General features: G+C 43.7%; 1 long non-coding RNA gene across 1 annotated transcript; it reads right to left on the bottom strand.

Moving 5' to 3' along the window:
• Positions 1-201: 201 nt before the first annotated feature.
• On the bottom strand, positions 202-23,935 carry LOC112546164 (uncharacterized). Its single transcript, XR_003089795.2, has 5 exons — positions 23,129-23,935; positions 22,242-22,376; positions 21,597-21,673; positions 2,085-4,684; positions 202-2,042 (listed from the first exon to the last, which is right to left on the bottom strand). It is a non-coding gene; the product is annotated as an uncharacterized LOC112546164 (long non-coding RNA).
• Between the last annotated feature and the right edge of the window lie 1,139 nt (positions 23,936-25,074).

The raw sequence follows: 25,074 nt of genomic DNA, 5'->3' as shown, positions 1-25,074 counted from the left end.
TGAAAATTCTCTGTTAACATTTCAAATGATGAAAAAAATAAGATTATTATTTTAAAAGGCCTGAGGCCTGTGATTAAGTGTGTGCTCTTGTCATCTGCAAAACGCACCTGAAAGGGACCAATTTCTTTATGTGTTCACATTATTTAAATTTCTGTATAGAAATATAGCCAAAGCTGTAGCTCTAGCCTCCAGAAAATAAACCCTGATTTAATAATGTGATGGGTAAATGCATCCAGGAAATGTCACAAAATAAATCTGAGATGAATTAAACAAAACTGGCTTTCTCTCATGTCAGATGCCTCTGATTTTGGCAGGTTGGGGTAACAAAGGGAAGACAGAAAACACTTACTGATGGAAATGTCTGTTTAATGTCTGAGCTGCAACAAGGAAGAGGTACACACAGTCTGCAAAATTGCAACAGAATTACAACAGTGTACAACATATGAGCTAGGAGCTGAAGCTGATCACAGAACTCCCATTGACTTCCATCAGAAGCAGATCTTCTCTGTGTAATGTATTTATAGCTTTGGTGAGGGACTGTGCTGGATTGGAGGAATCTAGAAAATGAATTCACCCACCCTATCCATGCTAACCATTTTCACCATTCCTAGATATCCAGGGACTTGCTTCCTGCAAAATGTCTCTTCAAAGTACAGAATGTCAGGGCAAGTGAGTAACTTCCATCCACACCAGATGTGCAGAGTTAAGGCTCCAGGAAACCATTGAAGCGGTGGTAAACATGACTCAGATGTGCTAGACGCAGAGGACTGAGTGGTAATCAACTCTTATACAGGATGTGGCTATCTAACCTTAAATGAAAACAGAGTAAAGCGATATACAGACAGTACATTCATTAAATAAGATGAAAGGTTAATTTTGGACTGAGGCAAAACATTGAAATCAGGCAACTTGTAATCTATTCCCAGTTCTTCATAAGAACATATAATTTTCAACAGTGTCTCTAACTTTGGGTGCCCAGCATGAGTTTCAAAGACAGTGGCTAATGTCAGGTCCCCAGAGGGAGTGAACAGAACAGGTAACCATCAAGTGATCCACCCACTGTCGTCCACTCTCAGCCTCTGACAAATAGGGTTAGGGACACCATTCCTTCCCATCCTAGCCAATAGCCATTGATGGACCTAACCTCCATGAATTTATCTAGTTCTTTCTTGAATCCTGTTAAAGTCAAAGGTCTGCTGCATCTGAGCACCTCTGTTTTGGCAGTCCCACCTCAGACTCATCAGGTTTAGTTTTCAGAGTTGCTGAACACCCATCACTCCAAATGAAGTCAATGGGAGCTTGGCTATTAAAAGAATGTAGCAACTTTGTTGTCAGAAGGGAGGTGTAGGGTGCAGTGAAGTTTGAGAACCCCTGCAGTCGTGAAATTAAACAGAGCACAGCAACGTGCTTTGCTGTCTCCTACGTCTACACTGGGAAGGTTGGCGACCAAAGTGTTGTCGACAGGCAAAAGTCGCCAAAAGTGAAAAACCGTCAAACCAGTTTTCCTACCTCCCTGTAATGAGTCAGCTTGGCCTCCTGCTGACCCAGAAGGGGAAGCACTCCCTAAGACTCCTTGGTGGGTGGTGCCTGAGCACCCCAGCACCGCCTACAGGAAGCAGAAAGACAGGACTGGGACTATTAGAGCAGGAGCGGAGAGCTCAGTTTGGATCCTGGCAGGTGTGCAAGCCAGATGCTCTCCCTGTGCTCCTGAGGAGGAAGGAGTGGCTACCCCGCTCCAGGAGGGAAGACTGGGTTGGGCTACCTGGGCCACAACCAGCCCCAGAAGATGGGCCAGGGTCACCAGGACCACCACCAAGCCCAAACCACTGGCTGGGCTGTCCAGGACCCCTGCCAGACTCAGGAGATTGGGCTGCACTGCCAGCACTGTTGTCCCTGGCTGACCCCACAGAGCAGAAGTGGAGCCAGGTAGGCCCCCAGGGGAAACTGGGAAGCAGCCCAGGGGAAGACAACCGAGGGCTGGCTGAGGCAATGGAGGTCAACTGGGCAGCATGTTGCAGCCAGGATCCCTGCTGACCCCTGACCTGGTCGGCCTGTTGCGGCCAGGATCCCCGCCGACCCCTGACCTGGTCGGCCTGTTGCGGCCAGGATCCCCGCCGACCCAGTGGCAGCCTGCACTGCCACTGTTAGGGTCCTGGGCTGGGACGCAGAGAAGCGGGTGGACCTGCATCCTCCCTGCAACTCCTCACCTTGCCACCCTGTGGGGATAAAAGCCCTGCTCTTGTCAGCTCTCTGCCTGCAAGGAGACCCGACCTCTGTTCAGCCTGTCCACAAGTCTGAGCTGTAAACTGCTTAACTCTTGGTACTGGTTGTTGCCCCTCCCTGACCAAGGGCTGGGCCTTGTAAACTGCTGCTCAACCTACGGCCAGGTCTGAGCCCTTACCTGTAACTGTGCTTGTTGCCCTGCTCTGATCAAAAGCTGGGCCCTATAAACAATTAGCTCCACTTGCAGAGTGCCCAGAGCCCATAACTGCTTAAGATTGCTGTTTGTAAACTGTTGGTTGGTTGCCCTGCCTGGACCCTGGGCGTGGCCCGATAAACTCAGCTTGGCCTGCTGTCAGGCCTGAGCCCCTATACAGTTGAACTGTGTTTGTCTGCCCGCTCTGCCCTGCACCAGGGTCTGGGCTGACCTAAAACTGCTGAACTGTGTTTTGTTTGCCTGCTCCACCCTGTACTCAGGACCTGGGCTTAAAGAGGGCCTGCAGAGGTTTGTTCACTGGCCTGAACACAGTCCCAAGCCCCAGGACTGAGCTAGGGCTTTTACACTCCCATCGTCGACATTTCATGGCTACGTTGCTAGACTCTTGCAGAGGTGGAAGTTTTTTGTTAGCAAAACAGGGTGTTTTTCCCAACAAAAGTTGCATTGTAGTGTAAACGCTCTCCCTGTTTTGTCGCCAAAAGGCAGGTTTTGGCAACAAAACATGTTAGTGTAGACAAGGCCTTAGAGCATCTTGCATCAGCCATCTCTAGGGGCCTTATAGACATAGAAGAACAAAGTCTCACAACAACCTGGGAGGGAGTACTGTCATCTCTGGGAGGGGCAAGACTACAGTGGTAAACTGAGGGGCAGAGAGTGACTTTCTTTGGATCTCACGGGGAGATTACGGCAGAGCCAGAAACAGGATGCAGCTGTGCAGCCTAACTATGGTCTGGTCCGTATTTTTATACTGAGCTACAAGTATGGTTTGAAGCAGGAGAAGGGAGGATAAGGAAAGGGCTTGCTTTTCCAACAGGAAACTCCATGGGAGCAGACCCAGGAGAGAGGGTAACACTGAAGTTGTACCTGAAGAATGCTCAGTGAATCATTCTGTTATGGGGGCAAGAAGTCAATCTGAAAACAGGCATCTTAACCCCAGTCACTTTTGTACCCCAGACAGTCACTTCTGTACAATAATGCCAGGCAACTAAAAATCCAGCCTCTGCCTGTGCTGGGTTATTTACTGAGCTGCAAGTGCTGACTACTATATAACCCAAAGGTCACGAGCTGCATTTTGCTATCCAGCTACTGCTGTCGCTGTCCATTGCTTGTTTACTCAAGGCTCAAAAACTTGTCCCTTCCAAAGCAGACAGGACGCTGGAGCTGTCAGAACAGACTTTAAAATCTTAACCATCATCAGAGGGTATGATTTCACCTCACATGGAGACAGGGGCAGATGATCATTTTGCGGGGCCCAGGGCAGCCCAATTTTGCGGGGCTCCCCTTTGCCACGGCGCATGCGCGGTGGCGCCACTGCGCATGCGCGGGGCTTCTTGAAGCGCGGGGCCCGGGGCGGCCGCCCCGCTCACTCTGCCCTATATCCACCCCTGCATGGAGATGTACTATTATTGGTTTCCATATTTCCTCTACTCCTTACCTCAGGAAAGTAGAAGAATACAAATCGTGTTCTATTCTAACACAAAGGCCTGGAGGTCACATGTTCCTGGGTTCTAACTGATTCCCATGCAGTCCCATTAGACAAGTCACACAATGTCCATGACTCAGTTTCTCCACCTATAGCGTTGGCTCACCAGCCTTCTGGGGTATGGGAGAGATTAATGGGAAAAGTACTTGGAGATAAAGTGTTGTTTGGAAGTTTCTCGGTGGATGGGATGGGATGGGATGTCTATTGCTTGAAACAGAACTGAAATAAATTCCTCTCTTTCTCAGCTGAGAAATGGCTCCAATAAAATGCTGCTATAGCTACTTAATCGATAGCTACTTAAAATATTACTTAACCAGTGCAGCCCATATTGGCTCATGTTCCTTGAAAATCCCTATTAAATCTATTTTGAACAGGGGGTGGGATTTCAGCATAGCTTCCAGTCCTGAGAAAAACATAGAGGGTGGGAACCTGCATTATTGTAATAAATAACTGATCCATTTATTTTACTTTCCCCCTTCCTGTAGTCAGCAACTTTAAGGGACGGAGAGGGTTCTTTATACAAATAGGAGGGGGTTGTTTATACAAATGTGTTTTTTAAATCCAGCTAACTGCAGTGGAGAAACAATGCAACTTTATCCTGGGGAGAAATGACCCTCCAGTCCCAGTCCGGCAAACAATATCACAAACTCTGCGCAGGGCCAGCGCTCCAGCTGACTGCTGTCTTTTCTTTCCCTTCGCAGCAGTGTGACCTCATCCCGGTCCTCCTCGCGCAGAATCCCATTGCTGCTGCCTCAGCTGCCATGCTGCGAGACAAAGGAAGGTTACAGACACGTCCCTCCCCGCTGTGCCTGGCTAATCAATAGTTTTTATCTAATTTCTTTGCGTCAAGATACAGGGGAACAAGGTGCCGTGTCTGAAACGGAAGGCTGCGAAAAGCTGGGCTTTGTGGGAATCGATACAAAATAGAACAGCTGACAAGGTCATCCTGTCTGGAAAAGCCATGAAGATGCATTTGAAGTTCCTCTAATTATCTAGATGTTTGTATTTTTAAATGCTATGACTTAGTGTCTGCACAAAAAAACAAAAAAGCACAAGCTGGCTTTGCTTAATAGCCACTGCAGTTTGAGAACTTTCTCAGGTACTGGACAGTCTCTAGTCAGTATCCTTCTGGCTCTAGTCTAGGAAAAAGTTTCTCTTTTTCTATCACCTAATTAGCCAGCATCCACTCAGGGCTCAGTAGTTTTGCCTTACATTTCAGGAGCAGCTTCCAAGCAGGTAATTCATGTTAGGCAAAACACAATGGGTTAGAATAAGTCAGTGTAGCCATGCCAATTGATTCAACTGAGGATCTGTGAGCCGCTAAGGATAACTCTCCCCTCCCCCTCCTCTCTAGCTATTATTAAAAACCCCCAATGCACTATTGTCTCCAATTAGCTAAGTGTGGGTGTCAAGTTCCAACTGCTTGGGTAGTAGCGAGCCTCTTGAGTTAGAGGCTTCTTAAAGCAGTGATTCTCAAACATTTGTCCTGGTGACCCTCTCATATAGCAAGCCTCTGTGTGCGCGCGCACACACACACACACACACACACACACACACACACACAAGCCTCTGTAGAATAGTGATAGAAATGTAGCCATGTTAGTCTGGTGTAGCTGAAACAAAATACAGGACTATGTAGCACTTTAAAGACTAACAAGATGGTTTATTAGATGATGAGCTTTCTTGGGCCAGACCCACTTCCTCAGATCAAAAAAGCCTCTGAGTGTGTACATACAGACACACACACACTGTGAATTGAAACTGCTTTTAAAAATATACTTAACACCATTATAAAGGCTGGGGGCAATGCTGGGTTTGGGGTGGAATTTGACAGCTCCCCCCAGTAATTTCATGACCCCTGAGAGGGCTTGATCCTCTGATTTAGAGAGAGTAGAAAAGCATTCCAGGTCTGTGAGAGGAGCTAAACCCCTTTAAGTTGTGCTCCCTTGGGAAATGGAGGTGGCACTGTAAAACATGCTCTGCCCTTTTAGGACCCAAGGTGATAAGATTTCCCTCAGAAAAGGATTCCTGGTCCCCTGCCCACCCTGCATTAAGGATCTCCCTAGAGATCCTTCTGCCCTAGACTATCACTGTCAGACCTCCACGCTGCCCAGCTCATCCCTTTTGTAATGTTCCTGTGGGGAATTAATAAATTCTCTCCAGCTGGCTCAGCTCTGCTACTCTGCACTTAGGGCAGGCAGCTGTGTGCCTTCAACTCACCCCAAGGAGAAAGAATTAACTCTTTCCCTGCCAATCTATGCACCAGGTTAGTGTGCCCCTTCACATGGGCCATCCCTGGGTGAGACTTTCACTATCTGTCTTTCCTTCCCTCTCTGGTTGACATTATTATAATATCTCCATGGGCTTCCACTGAAAGGACTGGGAAATCATTGGTGTGAAAAGTAGCTATGGCAGATAAATTGTACTCATAGCCTAGAGTAAAATATTGGTTTTTTACCAACCTGTATTGTTTAACTATTGTATGACTATTTGTAATTAGAAGGGGTCACTCATGTATAGCATTGGCAAAATGTGGTATTGGCATAAACCAGTTCGCAATCCACCTTTAATTGCTGCTTGCAGTTCCATTTTGCAGTGTTGTTAAGTGGTTAGAATGCAGAGCCTGTGATCTGGACTCATGCTCCTCTGTTCTTAGCTCTGCTACCAATTCAATATACAACTTTGGATGTGTATGAACCTATTTCATACCTCTGTGAAACTGGGATACCTGCATTTACTTCCTTGTCTGAGATGATGTGAGAATTAGTTCATATTTCTTCAGTGCTTTGTGATAAGAAGCCCTACAAAAGCATAGTTATGGTTTTATTTTTCATTTGAGTCATTGGCTTGAGGTTTTTGGGGGGTTTTTGAAGAATTTTGCAATACAAAAATCTGTGAAACTGATTCAAAATTATGGACTTGGTGCTAAATAAGGGAATATACTTTTTGTTTTCTCTCTGTAGGTCCATCACTAGCTAAACTTCCAGATCCAACTTGCAGTCTAATATAATTTTAAAAAGTCAGACCCCCAATGTGCAGGCATGAATCTCAGTTTTGCCAGTCTTACTCCCTTTATTTTCAACAGGACTACCCACAGAGTTTGGAACTAGCTCATGTAAATGTCAGGGTGGTACAATAAAATCTTTTTGGAACTATGGCACTTATTTTTGTGTGGTTGTTTATCTTTGTGTTTTAAATTCATTGTAGTAGAATATCAGTACTTACTCACTCAAAGTGATGTGCCAACGTTATATTGACAACCAACAGGGTTTTGTTGGCTAGTTCTGAGAAGTCTGAATGAATGTCAGTAAAAACTATTCACCACCAGAGGGTTGAATTCATGAACCTGTCTTATGTTGAGGATTTTGCCTGTGGAGCTTCCATGATCTTATTGCTATGGAGATGCTTTCTAATTTAAGAGAGGAGCCAGAAACTTTGTACTGATTTTATCATGGGTGACACAAAATTGCAGATTAAAGATTAGGTAGGTGGATAAGGTAGATGGGCAAGAACATTAGGTCTTCTATCGCTGACATCTGCGATTGTATAAGGGAACCGATTTTTCTAGTGGTTAGATCAAGCCTGGCTCAACAGAGCCATTATCGGTTCTGCCATTGACTTTGCCTATGACCTTATATGCAGTGTAGAATTCAGGTTGCACATACCCTTGCATAGGAAGTGAATTGAGATCCTCAGACAAAAAGTGTCACTTGGTTATAAAGTGTTATTAATGAATGATTATTATAACTGATTGATTTGTATTGCACAGCATGTCTGCCAGTGTTTTGCTAACAAGGGAGGCTTTAGGTATTGATGGTTTCTCACTACTAGTAAATCTCCCTTGTGGACTGATTTGGGGGATCAGCCAGGTGAAATAGATGTATATACTCCTTTTACTTGTAATGATGCCCCTCGTGGCCTGACGTGCAAGGGGGCATCATACCATCCTTGCACTGTACTAGTAGCTAGGTGCCTCGTGCTACTTGTGTCCCACAGGCATGTACTACCCTTCATTTTTCAGCTGTGTAGGGAAACAAAGGGGGAGGAAAAGAGCGGCGCTGCTGAGTTACTGTGAAGCTTAATTGTGTTCTTAGCTTTGCAGCCAATGCTGACACAAGGTTGCTGAGGAAGTCTCTCATTGGGTACATCTACCCTAGCAACATACATGTGCCCAAGTGCATGGTTCCACCTGAACCTCCCTCTTGTCCACTTCTAAGCTCAGAAACAGCTATCTGAAGGGGTATGTCTACACTACCCCGCTAGTTCGAACTAGCGGGGTAATGTAGGCATACCGCACTTGCAAATGAAGCCCAGAATTTGAATTTCCCGGGCTTCATTTGCATAAGCCGGGCGCCGCCATTTTTAAATCCCGGCTAGTTCGAACCCCGTGCCGTGCGGCTACACGCGGCACGGAGTAGCTAGTTCGGATTAGACTTCCTAATCCGAACTAGCTGTACTCCTCATTCCACTCCTAATCCGAACTAGCTACTCCGTGCCGCGTGTAGCCGCACGGCACGGGGTTCGAACTAGCCGGGATTTAAAAATGGTGGCGCCCGGCTTATGCAAATGAAACCCGGGAAATTCAAATCCCGGGCTTCATTTGCAAGTGCGGTATGCCTACATTAGTTCGAACTAGCGGGGTAGTGTAGACATACCCAAGGTGCATGGGGATAAACAAGCACACCTGAAGGGTGTGGATAAGCTGGACCGGCCCTAGAGCAAGGCGAGCAAGGCAAAGGCCTTGGGCCCTGCGCTTTCGGGGCCCTGCGCTGCTGAGTATTCACCATCCTCCGACCGGCCTGGGGACCCACTCCCAGCATCCTGCCTTGGGCCCTGCAATCCTTTGGCTGGGCCTGTGGATAAGTACACCCTCAGGCTGCGGCATGACCCCTGGTTTGTGGTGTAGATGGAGGTATGGGACGTGCACCAGATCTCATTTCAATAATCCTCCACCCTTAGTCCCACAGTGTAGGGAATCCTTTTCTTCCTGATCCTTGCCCAGTCCCTGTCCAGCAGTCTTCATAAGCGGTAGTGGGGTGCACGGACTGCATCAGAACAATCTTTTGATTTGCACAATGCGGGACCACCTGGCCCCTAACCACACGCAGCTGCTGACCGTAGTCAGTGGGACAGTGGGACCATTCACCTCTACTAGGAAATGTCATGGAGGCTGGACTGGATGAACGTTGAGTGGACTCCGGCTCCATGCCAGGATGTACACAGCACTCCAGGCTCCTGTGCAGGAGGGAAAAAGTCTTGAACAGTAGCTCTAGGAGGGTTTGTCATACATGTCATGGACAGAAGCTGAATGGGCTCATGACCCCCTGTGATGCCTGCCTGCCTCATTGTTCAACAGGATGTTGGGGCAGGGCAGGGCAGGGCAAGAAGGCCGCCCCAGAAGATGAAGAGCATGTGATTTTGCACCTCCATATGGAGGAACTGGGTGAAATCCCCATCCTCAGTGATACTAAGGAGGATACTGAGTCACTGCAGGAATCAGACCCCAGACTGGTTCATGGGGCAGGAGGCGTGCCATAGGGAATAGGAGTGTTCTTGAATGGAAGGGTTTATTGAAGTGATGGACAAGTGAGTTGGGGGCCCATCTGCTGCTGTGGCTCCTGCACACATCCATGAACCACCACTTCCTCCTCCTTCAGCTGCTGCCCATGGTCCTGCTGAGTCAGAGGGCTCCCTCCCCCCCCCCAACCAGGCAGGAGAACACGGACCCTGCGGGACCCCTGGGACCAAACTTTCCATTGGCACCCCAACCTCCTTGTTGGGGGACTGCCCTGCATATCCAGGAGAACAATGAGCCTGCAGTAGTCCCTGGATCCCAAGTGCCTGCCCCCTGAACCCCATCCAAGAGATGTCCCTGGTTGTTCCCAAGAATCCCTTTCCTCCTGTCATTCCCCCCTTGCAGGGGCAGGGCAAGGAGGCAGATACAGGGATATTAATATTTGCCCACTCTTCACAGCTTCAGTCCCATTATATTTGGCATTTCGTTTTGACAATATTTTAATTACACATTCCGTCTAACCCTTTTAATAAATGTTATTATTTCCTTGACTTTGAGAACCCCCCTTCCTAGTGGTGATGAACAGAAGATATTTTCGGGTTTGGGATCGGGCCCCACAATTCCCAGCATGTGAATGAAATGGAAAAACTGTCTGGGGTCAGCATACTGCAAACACGTCTCTATTTCATCATCAGGGTCAGAAACCCCAAGAGTCCCAAGGACTCTTGGGAGGGATGGGCAAAGTGTGGTTAGAGATAAGTGTCTGGAGAGGATACTACTAGTTCTCAACACAGGAGAAATCGACAGCACAGAAAATGCATAGTTAAACGTCTTCATGTGAACTGAGTTCACAGTTCAAGTCATGAGACAAGCACCTGCTTAGTTACTCTCTGGGGATTAAACAGCTCTTCTTTCTCCTTCAGACTAGCAAACTTTGACCAGATTTAATCTTAATAGGGATCTGTGCTCCATACCAGCTTGTAATGGTGATTCCCTGCTTCCGATAATAGACATTTGGGAAGAAGCGAAGAGTGAAAACAGAGCATTGCACAATTACAACATTACAGCTCAGTCACTTACCAACCCCTTAGCACAAATCCAACCCTAAAGTGTTAATCCAGTGGAAGTCCCCTGTTGTAATTGTCTTTAATGTGTGAATTGTCCAGGATAGAATGGTTAATGGTTTTGGGTGACAGGGAAACAAAACCCCTGCAAATCTATGTAACCCCCAGAGGGTACCAGCATTCCCTCAAGTGCTTTTCCAGCTGCGGTGCAGGATTCACTATTTATATGGAAAATGAGAAACTCCTCCATTACATTAGACTCCTAGGGTATGTCTACACTAGCTCGTTAGTTTGAGCTAGATAGGGTAATTAGGGCAAGCAGAGTTGCAAATGAAGCCTGGGATTTAAATATCCCAGGCTTCATTTGCATGTTCCCGGGCACCGCCTTTTTTAAATCCCCTTTAGTCCAAACTGCGTGTCCGCGGCTACATGCAGCACAGAGTAGGTAGTTCGAATTAAAGATCCTAATTCGAACTACCGTTACTCCTCATGGAATGTAACTCCTCCACGAGGAGTAATGGTAGTTCAAATTAGGATCTTTAATTCGAACTACCTACTCCGTGTCACGTGTAGCCGCAGGCACGCAGTTCGGACTAAGGGGGATTTAAAAATGGCGGCACCCGGGAACATGCAAACGAATATTTAAATCCCGGGCTTCATTTGCAACTCCACTTGCCCTAATTACCCTACTTAGCTTGAACTAACGAGCTAGTGTAGACATACCCCTAGACTTTAAGGTCAGAAGGGACCACTGTGCTCATCTAGTCTGACTTCCTGCACAATGCAGGCCACAGAATCTCACCCACCCACTCCTAGAATAAGCCTCTCAACTATAGCTCAGATATTGAAGTCTTCAAATGATGGTTTAAAGACCCCAAGATACAAAGAATCCTCCAGCAAGTGATCCATTCCCCATGCTACAGAGAAAGGCGAAAATCCTCCAGTGCCTCTGCCAATCTACCCTGGAGGAAAATTCCTTCCCGACCCCAAATATGGCGATCAGCTGAACCCTGAGCATGTGGGCAAGACTCACCAGCCAGACACCCAGGAAAAAGTTCTCTATAGTAACTCCTATTATCCCACCATTGGCCTATTTACCACTGATAGTGAAAGGTCAATTAGTTGCCAAGATCATGTTATCCCATCAAATCATCCCCTTCATAAACCCATCTATCTTAATCTTGAAGCCAGATAAGTCTTTTGCCCCCACTACTTCCCTTGGAAGGCTGTTCCAGAACTTCACTCCTCTAATGGTTAGAAACCTTCGTCTAATTTAGAGTCTAAACTTCCTGGTATCCAGCTTATATCCATTTGTTCCTGTGTCCACATTGATATTGAGCTTAAATAATTCCTCTCCCTCCCTAGTATTTATCGGTATGTCTACACTGCCACCCTAGTTCGAACTAGGTGGCTAATGTAGGCATTCGAAGTTGCAAATGAAGCCCGGGATTTAAATATCCCGGGCTTCATTTGCATCTTGCCGGGCGCCGCCATTTTTAAATCCCCATTAGTGCGGACTCCATGCCCGCAGCTACACGCGGCACGGAGTAGGTAGTTCGAATTAGTCTCTCTAATTCGAACTACCAGTACACCTCATTCCACAAGGAGCAATGGTAGTTCCAATTAGAGAGCCTAATTCAAACTACCTACCCCGTGCCGCATGTAGCCGTGGGCACGGAGTCCGCACTAATGGGGATTTTAAAATGGCAGCGCCCGGCAAGATGCAAATGAAGCCCAGGATATTTAAATCTAGGGCTTCATTTGCAACTTCGAATGCCTACATTAGCCACCCTAGTTCGAACTAGGGTGGCAATGTAGACATACCCTATCCCTCTAATATAATTAAAGAGAGCAATCATGTCTCTCCTCAGCCTTCTTTTGGCCAAGGTAAACAAGCCAAGGTCCCTGAGTCTCCTTTCATAAGACAGGTTTTCCATTCCTTGAATCATCCTAGTGGCCCTTCTTTGTACCTGTTCCAGTTTGAATTCATCCTTCTTAAACATGGGAGACCAGAACTGCACACAGTATTCCAAATGAGGTCTCACCGATGCCTTGTATAACGGCACTAACACCTCCTTATCCCTACTGGAAATGCCACCCCTGATGCATCCCAAGACCGTATTAGCCTTTTTCACGGCCATGTCACATTGACGGCTTATAGTCATCCTGTAATCAACCAGGAGTTTCATCCTATTGCTATTACTCCTAGGTCCTTCTCCTCTACTGTCACTTCCAACTGATGTGTCCCCAGCTTATAACTAAAATTCTTGTTATTAATCCCTAAATGCATGACCTTACACTTCTCACTATTAAATTTCATCCTATTGCTATTACTCCAATTTACAAGATCATCTAGATCTTCCTGTATGATATCCCGATCCTTTACTAAATTGGCAATACCTCCCAACTTTGTGTCATCCGCAAACTTTATTAGCACACTCCCACCAGAATACTCCAGTTTTCAGAAACCCTTCCTCAGCTGCTCTACTCCATTTCACCTCCTCTCTAGGTAACAAGTCTCAGAGGGGTAGGCAAGTTAGTTGGATCTGTTAAAACACGAGGAATCCTGTGGCACCTTAGAGACTAAGGTATGTCTACAGAGCAAAGTTATTTCGAAATAACAGCCATTATTTTGAAATAACTTTCCTAGCATCTACACAAGCCAACTGCTATTTTGAAATTAATTCAAAATAGGGGAGGGCTTATTTCGAAATTGGTAAACCTCATTCCACGAGGAATAGCACCAATTTCAGAATTGCTATTTAGAAATAAGCACTGTGTAGACGCTTATTTCAAAATAGGGGGCCTCCAGCCCTTCCCAGGGTGCCCTGCTGGCTGCCCTGGCCACAAGGTAACTTCTGACCTGATGCCCTGCCGGAACCAGTTCCGGTTGGCCTTAAATGCGATTCAGTGTCCAATCAGTGTGGACGTGCTATTTCGAAATAGCAAAAAGCTATTTTGAAATGCATTTTGTGTGTAGACACATTATTTCAAAATAAGTTATTTCGAAATAATATTTCAAAATTAGATATTTCGAAATAAAGCTGTAGTGTAAACATACCCTTAAAGATTTATTTGGGCATAAGCTTTCGTGGTTCAACACCACTTTGTCACATTCCTCTCTAGGTGATATCTCACCTCTGTTCAAAGAGAGACAATGGACTTCCACACAAGGGAGCTAATCGGAGACTGGAACAGCCTTTCCCAAGTCCCGAAGAAAGCCGTGGGGATGCAGTGCTCTGTGACTTTCTGCAATCACTAATCCCCCAGTCTGCAGCATGGCATAGCTACACTGCCCCTCCGTGCACTATATTCATAGTATGGATCCAGAGACTCCACCCCAAATTGTTCCTTTTTGCTCCAGCACTTTCAAAGCTTGCGAAAACACCATCTAATCATACAGTGTATATGGAGTTGTGTATATACAGTGTATATACAGTGTATACGGAGTCCCAGCATGACCATGCTTCTGCTGCTCCACCCCAGGGCACCTAGTTCACAGGGACAAAGAATATCACAGTAACTGGTGCCACTGTGATCTGTGCATTCATGAAGGTAGAACTTGGACAGCCTCTCCCCTCATGTGGTGCTAGAACCCAAAGTGACCCCATGGAGTTCTACAGAATAAGCAGACAGGAGGGAACTGCTTCCTTCTGCACCCCTATAGCCAGACTCTGCTTTAGCCAGAATCCATATGCACTGAGTGTCCTCTGTTTGGAGATATGAAAAGAGGCATTTGAGCCTATGCAACTGACATCACTGCGGATGGGAGCAGGCCCAAATTATCTACAGCTGGGATCAAAGACCAAATTGTGTCAGGATTTATATCATGTGGATTTGCGCTGAAATTGGTGGGCTTGGATGGGGTTACTAGTGTGGAGAGTATTTGGCTCATTGTACATGGTCTTTATTGTGTGTGGCTCTAGCTACCTAGCATCTGCATAGTTATAAAAGCACAAGCCAGCTCTTCATCGTTATTTTTTCAAAAAACATTCCTTTTGTTCAAAGGAACAGCTCTGGCTCCTTTACTTTTGTTGGGGTTGTGCTTATTCCAAAATCTGACTTTATAAAACAAGGTAAAGCAAAAACAATCTCAGTGAAGGAGTGGTTAGAATTCCGTAGTGTTGCAGTACATTTTCTTACACATTTTTTTTATGCGTTTCACTCCCCCTTCAGAATAGAAAACTTGTGGGCCTTAGAGATCTTAAAATAGATTTAAGTTAAGGTTAAAAAATCTATATTCAGGGTCTGAATTATACAACTTTATTACAATTTTTGCTGGAGTTCATTCACACTGGGAAATAATAGCATGGGTTGCTACAGATTTGGGGTCAAAAATCAAATAAACTATGTCTGTGAGGGAGGCTAAAAAGGCCTGGCTCAAATATGCTTCCCTTTATTATAAGTGCTGAAGTCCTAGGGAATGTAAATGCTCTTTGGTTTAATTGTGAGTGTAGCTCATTTAGGGAAGATAGCTATTTCTTATTATGAAAGAATTAACATAGTTATAAGGGCCCAGTCTTGCAAATTGCTACATATTTCCTGTGACATGCTGAGCACCTTCAACTCTCGTTGTAATCAGTGAGAGTTCACAGTGCTCAGCAGGTTGCAGGATTGGGCCTTCATTGTCTTGCAGCTAATAAAAGCTGCAAAAGTAGTCTGCAATTAAAAATAAAAGAGAGAGAGAGCAAGATTCTGCTAGGCCTTGCATTCATTTTTGTATCACTGGGGCATAGCCAGTTTGACTTGTTCAACTGGGCTCAAAGCCAAAACTCACCGAAGTCAAAAGAAAGAATTTTAGGCCAGGTCTATGCTAGACCTGGAAGGCTGGCTTAAGGTATGCAACTCCAGCTGTGTAGAATACGTAGCTGGAGTCAGCTTAGGCGGCATTCACACAAAGGGAGGGTGACAGGACCAAACATTCCTGTTGGTTTTCCTAACTCCTCCCAACTGCGAGAAGTACAGGAGCCAGCCGGAGCTGCCCTCAGCATTTGATTTATGGGTCTAAACTAGGCCTGCTAAATAGAATGCCAGAATGGTGATATCTGGCACGGCAAGTGAAGATGTGCCCTAGTGACTTCACTAGCCTTTGAATCAGGCCCTTAGAAATATACTGACATGATGTTTTCTGATGCCAGCCTGGAGCCCACATCCAAGGCATAATGGAGAAGTATCAAGGCTCACCTGTCCCAGTGACCATTACTCCATGGTGCTCGGCTATGTAGGCACTAATGATATTGCCAGATACGACCATGAGCAGATCAACAGTTACTATAGGACTCAGAGAGCTAGGGTGAAAGAATCAGGCACAGGTTTTATTCTCTTCATTCCTTCCAATTGAGGATCAGGGCCCAAGGAGGGCCACTCATGTCTTGAAGGGGAACGTATAACTGTGCATATCATGTCAATGGAAGGACTTCAGTTTTCTAGATCAGGGGATCTAGAAGGTTTGCTGGGAAGTGGTGGGATTAATCTGACCAAGATGAGGAAGAGCATCTTCGCATACTGACTAAATAATCTAGTGAGGCAGGCCTTAAACTAGATTCAAGGGGGGTAGGTGACAAAAGTTCATTAAACATTAGGAGGAAGAGAAAAATGAAGGAAAGTATAAGTCCACTATGGAACAGAAAAAGAGAGCTACTGACTCTTGATATCAAGAAAACAGGAGTGTTAAATGTCTATTTTGCTTCAGTCGTCTCTAAAAATGTAATGGTGAACAAATTCTCAATACAATATTAACAAGGGGAAAGGAATGAACACTAAAATAAGGAAGGAACAGATTCAAGAATATGTAGATAAGTTAGATGTATTCAAGTCAGCATAGCCAGATGAAATTCATCTTAAGATGCTTAAGGCATTGGATGAAGCAATCTCAGAACCATTAGAGTAATCCTAGAAAACGGCTGGTGGGCAGTTGAGGTACCAGAAGACTGGAGAAGGGCAAACATTGCTTGGATAAAGGAGTTGAGGGCATGCTTACAAAATTTTTATATGGCACCAGGCTAGGAGGGATCACAAGCACTTTGGAGGGCAGGTTTAGAACTGAAAAACCTTGAAAAAGTGAGTTGGTCTGAATTCAGCAAAATGAAATTCAATAAGGACAAATGCAAATTACTTCACTCAAGGAAAAAAAAATCAAATACACATTGGCAAAAAGGGCAATAACTGCCTCAGTGGTAGTACTACTGAAAAAGATCTGTGGGTTATAAAAAATCATGAATGAAATATCCTTCTACAATATAATGTATCTGCTAATATACTAATATCCTAGAACAATTATCTTCCAACCTTCAGTGGGCATGGAGAAGTAATGAGCTTAATTGGCAAGAGGGATTTAGGTGAAATACTAGGAAAACTTTTCTAACTCCAACGGAAGTTGTGGAATCACCAACATTGGTGATTTTTAAAAACGAGTTGCACAACTCCCTGTCAGGGATGATCTAGTTGGTCCTGCCACAATGCTTGGGCTGAGTTTGGTGAATTTGAGGTCCCTTTCCAGTACTAAAGTTCTACAGTTTGATGGAAAATCTGATTCTCTCTTCTTTCCTTTTAAACAACGAGTAGTCCTGTGGCACCTTAAAGACTAACAAATATATAGGATCATGAGCATTCATGGGTAAAACCCACTTCATCCAGATGACTTGGAGTGGAAATAACACAATCCAAGATATACATAACAGCAAAAGCAGTTATCTGTCAATTGTAGTACCCACAATAATGAAGCTAATTAAGTAGGCTGGATGTGTCCCATTCATAGCTTTTGACGTGAAAATGCAAATGTCAAAGGCAAGGAAAATTGCCTTTGTAATGCATTAAACATTTGAAATGATTGCTCTTTAAATAGGCATTAACATCAGATAGTGGTTGTCTTTTCTTCTTACTTTGCTGATACTGAGTAATTAGGAATCAGCCGAATATGCTTGTTAAGCTTATCTCTACCTGTGTATGTGTCCCATTGACATTAGTGGGATTACTCATATGCTTAAAGTTAGGCATGTGCTTATGTACCCTGTAGAAGAGAGGCCCTGAAATAGCTCCCCTATATGGAAAATCTAAATTAGGTTAAACTACAAATGTGATTTGCCTTGTGGGAACCTTTGTCTCAGTTCCATGACTGAGGGCAAACCACAATGTAGTAATGGACAGATAATGCACTTAACTCAGTTTTAAAACAATATTTTATTGATTTAACAGAAAATCTCTAGTCTGTGGATTTACTCTTTATCATGTCAGCCCATGAGTGTGTTAAAGGGAATAAGAAGAAAATGGGAAGAAAACACTGCAGCCTGAGTTTTAACCCTTTCTAGATGTATTTGTTTGAAAGACCTATTGTCTTAAATAGATGGTGTGAAACCAAACTAGCAGCATTGCTTTGGCAGACCAATTGGAAACAGAGACAGAGAAGAAAGGCAAACAAGGACAGCCCAATTTGTGTCGCAGCTCAATATATTAGAGTATGTCTGTGCGCCCTGAATCTTTTCTCTGTTCATGCCAGCACTCCTTTGATGATTACTTTATCTGAAGAAGATAAGACATTGTGAATTTGATTATGGCATTACTCCATGTGGTTTGACAGGGCCTCAAGCACATTGGTAAATTGCTGTCTGAACAGTTCCATTATTATTACATAGCACAGCCCAGAGTTAAGGGCTGAGCTGCAATAAATATAGAATTTTTTTAAAAAAGATAACAGCCACTCTTAGCCTTTAAAAAAATTACTCTTTTAAAGTTACAGTGTCTTCTCGTTACTTGCAATGTCACCCAGTTAAACATTAATAATTGCTGGACCATGTATTACCTACAAGCTCAAAGCAATCTCAGCTTCACAAACCTGGAATGTCATTTCTGACCACCTTTGTAGAATTTAATCAGTACTTAAACTGTAAAGGACTGACAGAGAGAACGGTTGATGGTAGTTGCTTTGAGACTGATCATATAATTTTCAAACTGATTTTTATGACTATGCAGTATTTTAACAAGTAGAACACTACAGGGACCATAATTTTAACAAGAGGAAATTTTACAGTCTCTCTCTCACACACACTCTCTCTCTCTCACACACACACACACACACACACACACACACACACACACACACACACGTACATGCACTCAAGTCAGGAATTCAATGCATCTCTCAGTTTATGGACCTTTGATTCGGTACTAAGAAATCAAGGCGGGGCTTCAGAAGAGGAAGTTTATATCCTCTCATTATCAGTGTAAGATTGTAAAATTGATTACTATCTACTCAGACCTGAGCCTAAGGAAGTCCAAGTGGCATAATTTATGCCTCCTTCTGGTGCCTTCATCGGTGAAGACCACAGGAGAAGAGACGAAAGAAGAGGAGGGCTCTTGAAAGGACAGAAAGCTCTCTGTGGGCAAAGAGGGATGATTATAATCGAAGCAGCCATGAGGCCAAAGAACTGGGGGAGGGGCAGGAAGCAAATTTTCAAATGGGGACAAGGCTATGTAGGGTCCTGTAGGTGAGGAAGAGAAACTTGAATTTGCTGAGGTAAGAGACAGGTATCCAGTGAAGGGATTAATGGAGGGGGCAATTTTCCACTTCTCTACAATGGGATTCTTTAACCTAAACCTATAGGCCAAATCCTTTAATCAGACAAAAGATCCATGGACATCAATTGCACTATGCTTTAGAAAGGATGATGTTAAAAACCTCAGGATGTGGCCCTTTGTGTTGAGAGATATTATTACTTTGGGGTGTGTCATACTTACCTGACCCCTTCAGCACTATGCATTTTAATTAGATGGCTATTTAGATGACAGGCTGCATAGAAATAAAGAACTTGAACAAGCAGCCAATCAGATAACACAATATTCAATAAGCTAAACTGACCCAGAAGATTCTCCTAATGCAAGGCATATGCACAGTGTGTAAGAGCTACAGAGCATACCCAGAGAAGTTAACAGTTCCCTATATGTGTCACTCTCTTTTCCCTCCCTGTTAATGCTTAGGGAATGGGAGGGATACTGAAAACCTGACCCACCTATCTGGGATCTCAAGGACTCTATTCGCCTGCCACAAGGTACAAGTAACTACCTCAAGGTCAGCAGGTAGGGTGACCTATCATTGTTAACAAGTGCTGGTCTATTTCTAGGTTTCTCCATTTCACAGTATTATTTTGTGAGCAAAAGGTACAGTAAGTGCCTGCATAGGATTCAGCCCTAAAAAGCCTCCCTGATACAAATAGCCCTAACTCATGCAAACAGCTCTGTGCAGATTTTTGGGGAGGCTTGCATAAATGAGGGTTGCAAAATCCAAGCCCTTATACGCTTCAGAGCCATGTCACTCCTATTTCCTTCTTAGCTGACATGGTGTGCATTAAGCTGAAGCAAAGGGGGCCCCCTGCTTTGATGTGCTTTGCTAGAATCCAAGAAAAGTGTATATTGAGTATTTTAATAATTAAGAATTATGGGTTTGAAAGCAAACTTGCAAGCATTGCCAAGCTCAGACAGGGTCTTTGGAAAGTGCTCAGTTGAAATGAGTTTCTAAGAAGAAATTATGTTATAAATTATTTTTATGGAATGTTCAAATGTTAAATGAATATTTAGGCTGCAGTTCATGAAAGCCTCCTCCTCTGGAAAAAAATGTTTTCATTTGACATATTTCTCTTTGTCAGCATTTCTAACAGTAAAAATGACAAACTTTCATGGGTAAATGCCAATGGAGACAGCTGTATTTTATTATTGAATACTTCTGGTGCTTAGTTTGGCACCAGTCCTGTTTATATTGCTAGTAAGATTTCATGCAAGGTCGTGTGTTCAAACTTAAATGTCTGATATGGTTTGTAATTGATTCCATCCCCCCTCCTTTTCAGTCCAGTTTGCAAAAGAAAATTTATGACCAAGGAACACAACCCTCCCATGTTGCAAACTCAAAGACAAACAATTCAATAGCAAGACTCTTAAAATCCTCTGCTTCTATTATGATTCTCCTTCACTGTAAGGGAATGTGTCAGTTCCTGCTGCTACCTCCCTGGGATTCTTATTTTTTTCATATGTTTCGATTAATTAACTTTTCTCAGCATTAAATCAAATCAACCCATGTGTCCCACATCTTAATACCAAACACCCAGTTATTGGCGGCACTGTCAGGTTCCTTCTTTTTCCATTACTTTGCCCAGCATTCTCTAGGTCTGATTTACTCTCTTTCACTTCTATTGTTCTGCTTGGCAATTTACTGCATATTTGAACTAGAGCTGGGCAAATATCAGCAAATACATTCCCAAGGGCGGGGAAGGGGCATTGGAACGGAAAAAGGAATTAGCTTTGTACTTTGATGGGCACATTCTGCATACATTGGAACCAGCAAGTCCTATTTGTGGGAAGGCTAGCAGTAAAGTCATGCTAGTCTTTCCCAGTCAAACGTTTGCACTGGCAAGCATCTGTGTTATATGGAATAGATTAGCAATTGGACAGCAGGAGAAGAAAGATCCCCAAACAGCCCACAAGAGCCCTGACACAGACAAGTAAATGAGCCATAATCATTTCATCCTGGCTGACCAACAGGGAATCCCCTGGACACTGAATTCACTTGCTAATTGGCAACGTAATGTTCCACCATTAGAGTATTCCATGAGAAGTAGACAGGCTGAGGAGCCTCTGCCCTGTCCCTTCACTGTTGTCATCACTCTTTGTTCTACTGTTACGGGTCCTCCTTCCCCTTCCTGGGTTGTGAGTTTAATTCATCCGTTGGGTACTGTCTAAGCTCCGAGATTGTGAGCTCTGAGGCAGGGATGGGCTTTGTGTTAGTTGTTTTTGCGATGGCTAGTACAATAAGGCCCAGAATCCCTGATGAGGTTCTAAAGGCTGCCACAATAGAAATAATAAAAAAGATGTGCCACGTTTTTTGTAGCATTCTATCGTGATCTAAGACCACACATTACACTTCACTCCATTTAAAATGCAGTCTCGCTGTAAGCTCGTTTTATATCAAAATAGCTTCCACAGAAGACATTGCCTACACACTGCTGCTAAATATTTCACAGAAAGATAAAGTGGGTTATTCGCAGTCCCCTCAGGTTCATCCTTGCTCTGTATTCTACGCCATGCTGCTGTTAAACCGTAAATGTACCTTACCTCATTACTTTACATTTTCCAACAGCAAATGGCATGTGCAGCTTATCTTCCCATAACAAATTCCTCCATATCAACACCTGGAATGGCAATGACTGTGTTTAAAAAAATAATGAAGTGCTGTATAGAAACACTGCAAGCTCTGCCCCCAAAATATCTAGAAACTTATTGCAGCCATAAAACCATGGCTATTGCTATACAAAGTGTTATGGGATTTTTTTTAAGGTGGGGTTTCAAATGAAAATGAAATAATATATTGGTGAGTTTAACATGGAGAAAAGACAGTATCTGGATGTTACTGGTGACAGAATTACTACAAAATATCTCATGCTAGTAACTTTTGCTGAGAGCTCCAGGATTCTAGTAATCCCTCTCTCCTGGGGTAAACAGGCAGTGGTACATCAGTAAATTGGCACCAGAATCTAATTAGTGCTCTCACTCTTTCCCCTCCCTAGAAAGAGCAGGCAAGGCATAGGGGAAGATAATATTTAATAAGCAAAGGTGCAGACAGATGTGGATTAGTATGGCTGGCAGATCCAAAGATCTCAGAAGACTATAAAGAAAAAGCAACTAGCAATCTCAATTGCTTACCCAACTAGCAATCTCAATTGGACTGAGAAAACAAATGTGAAAAGAAACTTTACAGACCTGAGGTCTCATCAGCATCATAAGTCCGTGCATTGCTAATACTGAGGTATAGCCAAGGGAGCTCATGTGTCCTTCAATTTGCCTATGAGCTCGCCTTCCTATGGGTAGGGAAGAGCAGGGCTCAGCTGATCCATTCTATAATAACAGCAAGGCAAGTAATAAAGGTTTTGAGAATCCAGAAAAAAAATGTTTCTGGTCAAATGAAATGTGTCATTTTGACCAAGTGGAAGTGTTTTGATTTTGACCATTTTAAATGCTTTTGAATTCTTGAAATAAAACTAAAGGAATCTTTGACACACAGACTCATTTCAAATGGAAAAACTGAAGTGTTTGTTTTGACATTTTCAAAACACATTTTTTTCTTTTCGACTTAGTTGGGTTTTTCGCCCTGAAATGATCAATATGCTAAAACTGATACAAATTCACACAATCTTGCAGAATCTTCATTTTTCACTGAAAAAGAGGCAACACATTTCATTCAGTTCTATTTGTAACCCATTCTGAGCCTTTGGTAAACTGAGTGATACCTTAAATATCATTCAGAGGTGGACTTACAGCCAGCACAAGGGAAACAGCACAGCAGGTTTCCCTCTACCTGAAAGCTTTATTCTGATTCTGCATTAGTTAAAGTGTCTTATGACCATCAAGGTTCTTGCTAGGTACAAAGCATAGCAACAGTCATGCCTCAAGGTGGATAACAGTGTTCACTTGACATCTGAGAAAAAAGGGTGTTATCTTTTGGCTAGCTGCAGATGAAACAAAAGATTTTCTGGACCAGGATGCAACTTGAGAGGCCAGGAGTACTGATGAATCTAATAAGAACCTAAAATGATGAATCATTTGACAATATTCAGGTAGACTGAAAGAACACTAAACAGAATCTTTACCAGTATCAGGCAGGTAGTGAGCTCCCTTCCCAAATGGATGATTCATTTGATTTTCTGAGAACTGTCATCAGAAGGAGTGTCCATTTGACATTGGCTCTGACTATGCCTCAGTGCCTTCTGTTTAAAGAAAAAATTGTAAAAGCTGTAATCATAGAGTACTAGAACCGAAAGGAACTTTGAGTGGTCATCAAGTCTAGTCTGTCTAACCTGCTCTTAAATATCTCCAGTGATGGAGATTCCACAGCCTCCCTAGGCAATTTATGCCAGAGCTTAGTCACCCCGACAATCAGGAAGTTTTTCCTAATGTCTAATTCTCCCTTCCTGCAATTTAATACTACACTACATTCAAAAACTATCTAGCTAATACTGTCTAGGGGAAGCCCCAATAGAAATCATGGTTTCTGTCTCCTAAAGAAAAACAGAGAGAGAGAGAGAGAGAGAGAATTTTATCCCAGCCGATGTTCCCTCTAATTTTTTCCATCCATGTGCTGAATAAATTTTGTAATGTGCACCGCTGCATGTGTGGATGTGCACCACCAGTAGAAACACACGCTATCATCTGTGGGCACTCTGCTAATCAGCTGGGCAGCATCTGAATCTCTCTGGGTGACTGCCTAAGTGCTCAGCTTATAGGGACCACTGCTCCCAGCCTCCACTGGAGTAGCCCATGAGAAGAAGATACAAGAAGGAATTGTTTACTTAAGAGTGTGGTTCTGAGTTAAAAAACAGATTGAAAAAAACAGCATTGCGGGGTTCCCTAGTCTGACTCACCATATACTTGGCCACATAGATGGCTGCAAGATATTAAAGTTATGTCTACACAGCTTACCTCTTCCAGCCTATGGAAATGAAGCGCAGATTAGCATATTGCCACACTTCATTTGCATAATTAATTAGGAGCCATTTTTGCACAAAACCCCCTCTTGCGCAAGAGCCGTTCTTCCTGAAAAAATGAGGAAGAACGGCTCTTGCTCAAGAGAGTTTTTTGCGCAAAAAGGCACTGTGTAAACGGCGACTTTTTGCACAAAAACGGCTCCTAATTAATTATGCAAATGAATTGTGGCAATATGCTAATCTGCGCTTCATTTCCATAGGCTTTTGCGGAAGAGGGAAGCTGTGTAGACGTAGCCTAAGGGTGCAATCCTGGTTTTGTTGAAGTCAATGGGAGTTTTGCCACTGACTTCAGTGGTGCCAGGATTTCCCTCTAAGATTCTGATTTGGTGGCATTTTGTATCCACTTTACACATGTGTAAATGACAAGGCAGATGCAGGGCAATGGAGGAGCAGCTCAATTACATTTCATAGTGATTGTTCTAAGCACTAGACCCACAAACTCAGCCTGGAGTCAGTCTGGCTGGGTTCTTGTCATCTATCATTTCATCACCAATAAAAAAGGGTCTGCAGGACAAATTATGTTAGTCATTATTATGTACCATGTTTATTATGCCAATGGGACTGTGTGAAGTATAAATGAATGAGAATGCATCAATAAATGCTCTTAGCTTCACTTACACAATCCCATTGTTTTTAGATTATGCCCACAGTGTTACTTCCAGACAAGTTCAGTAGCCTTTAAGGGTGTGCTGTTCTCAGTTAGAAAAACATTATTTTTACTTGTAAACTGAGCATTGTAAGTGTAGAATTATTTTGAATCCTTGGGCAAAAAACACACATATGCTGCTCCCTCCCAATACGTTTTGACCAACATTCCATCAATAAACAATAATATTCCCTACAGCACAGCAAATTCAAACACCCAATACACCTCAGACATGCTTGCAGAACACAGCATGCCAGAAATCGACTATTCTTTAGCCCAAGTAATACCTGTCCTTTACCTGGATAACAGATTGTCAGAGCCTCCCACATATATATATTTTTGCCACCTTGAAAAGAAAAGGTTACTATCCACTTACTAGTCAAAAGGCCATCAGTGTATTAGTGAC

The sequence above is a fragment of the Pelodiscus sinensis genome, chromosome 18 (assembly GCF_049634645.1).
Source record: "Pelodiscus sinensis isolate JC-2024 chromosome 18, ASM4963464v1, whole genome shotgun sequence".
Lineage (NCBI taxonomy): Eukaryota > Metazoa > Chordata > Testudines > Trionychidae > Pelodiscus > Pelodiscus sinensis.
This window is presented reverse-complemented; position numbering and strand designations above follow the sequence as displayed.